Source organism: Sipha flava, unplaced genomic scaffold (genome assembly GCF_003268045.1).
Source record: "Sipha flava isolate LNK unplaced genomic scaffold, YSA_version1 108_pilon_pilon, whole genome shotgun sequence".
NCBI classification, from domain to species: domain Eukaryota; kingdom Metazoa; phylum Arthropoda; class Insecta; order Hemiptera; family Aphididae; genus Sipha; species Sipha flava.
Window position 1 is genome coordinate 1,047,071 of NW_020271725.1, and position 1,990 is coordinate 1,049,060.

Consider the following 1,990-nt stretch of genomic DNA (forward strand, 5'->3'; position numbering starts at 1 on the left):
TTGGAAAACCGATTGACGAAGGTTGATGAAACGGGCGATTGCCAAGGGTGCAGCGAAGCAAGGGAGTAGTGCATTTGAGTTAAATTTTTTGTATAAAATAAACGCCAAAATAATATTCGTTAAGGGCGCGACGGAGGGTAGTTATGCTACTGTATACTGCTGCTACGCGAAAACCGTACATCGATCCCATGCATCCCTTGCGTTAATATGCCACCTCAGGTATTCGTATTCGATAAATTTTGTACGTACGGTATAGCGCTTAGAATGTTTCGGGAACCTCGAACCCGCAGCGTGACGATGACACGCGACGGTCAACTCGATTTTATTTAACGAGTACGCATTCGGATTTTATCAGCTCAACAGCAGTTATTCATTGCCGGAGACTTATGGCGTGCGCGGCGTTATTTTACGCACCATCCAAGTTTCCAAGACAATTCCGCCGCAGACCGTACCATTCGATAAACGTGTCTAAGAGACGGATAAATCATACAGCTGCAGCGATCTAGTCTCGCGCAGAACTATTATGTTTACCGTTCGCATAATACGTTCATAATATCATGACCCAGTGGCAGGTTTACAAATATCTACCCCCCCCCCCCCCTCCCCCAAAAATATCTTCCCTCCACCCAAACAATTAATTAATGATTATCTTTTCGGCTGATTTCGGGACCGATAAAAAGTTCTAAAGAACTAAATACCTGCACGTATACTACTATTGTGGCAGCTGAACTCTAATCGAAGACCCGACACGATGGGACCGTGCACGTTTTAATTACACGAGTATTCGTTGTAAACGTAAGAACAAACGGAAAAAACAGAATCGCGCGAGGTCTTTTGCGATTAACTAGGTCCGCGGATGTTCTTAAACCGACTGCGAACGAGTACCGAAAAAATAAAAACGTCTGTTTTAGAACACAAAAAGTGTTCTTCAGCACGTGATTTTGATGTTGCCGCAAACTGCCAACTAACAAAATACCGCCAATGAAACGAAATAATTCTTAAGTTTATTTTGAACTGCGTTTCACCCATCACTCGTACGCCCGAAGGGCGTGCGAGTTCCAGTCGACCGAAAATTAAATATCCTGCGACAAACGACACGTTACGGTTTACTTACCACTGCTCCTGCTGCTGCTTCGCTCCAGGTATGCGCTGACGTGGTGCACCTGTTGCCGGAACTGAAAGCACACCGGCCGCAAACCAAGTGTTTAAATACAATTATCGCGTCGTGTCACGTGTACACACGCGCGCCGGCGAAAAGACGTGCGTCGCCGAATCCTCCGAGGGTGGCGCACGAAAGCGTTGTACACACGTGCGCCGAATGTTTACCGTTCGTTCCGCGGCACGGGAAAGGGTATGGCGTTACCGAGAGCGAACGTCCGTACGGCGTGGCGCTCGACGACCGTGTGGCGGCGGCCCCGTACGTGTTCCCCTCGGCTGAGCGGAACGCGCCCGGGCTGTCCTGATGCCACCCGCGTCCCACACGTCCCTCGCGCCCGCTACGATATCGCTAGACTTGTGTACACGTTTACACGTTAAGGTACGGTTTCCAAACTGCGGCTGGTATTTATTTTCAGTTAAGTACGGTAAGATATTTCGTGGTGCACACGTGTATTTTTTGATTTTTTTTTTTTTGATTCGTCATTACAAATAACCAAAAACTGAACAAATTATTATAAATGATAACAAAATAACCATGAATTTATTATAAAATTAAGTAGAAGAAATAATGTATGTATAGGATTTTTTCGACTAACAGCTCATCATCGGTTGTCAGTGAAGAGAGTTTTCGATTTAATTAATTTTTCAGTGGTGAGTGTGGTTGGTGCAAACCATTCATTAAAATGACTCGGAGAAGGGTAGTAGAAATAAAGGTACACGAAGGCGGTAAAATAATAGTACTAATAAAAATGTATATTAACAGATACTCGACGGAGTAATAATAATAATTGAAAAAAAGTAGTAAGTTCGACGGAACACAGATAAAAAAATC

General features: G+C 44.6%; 1 protein-coding gene across 1 annotated transcript in view; it reads right to left on the reverse strand.

The window, feature by feature from the left end:
• Positions 1-1,405, reverse strand: part of LOC112686836 (neuropeptide SIFamide receptor-like) — a gene marked incomplete in the record, with an annotated part of 47,498 nt that extends 46,093 nt beyond the window's left edge. Inside the window, 1 exon segment of the mRNA XM_025559298.1 lies at positions 1,115-1,405.
• Positions 1,406-1,990: the final 585 nt, after the last annotated feature.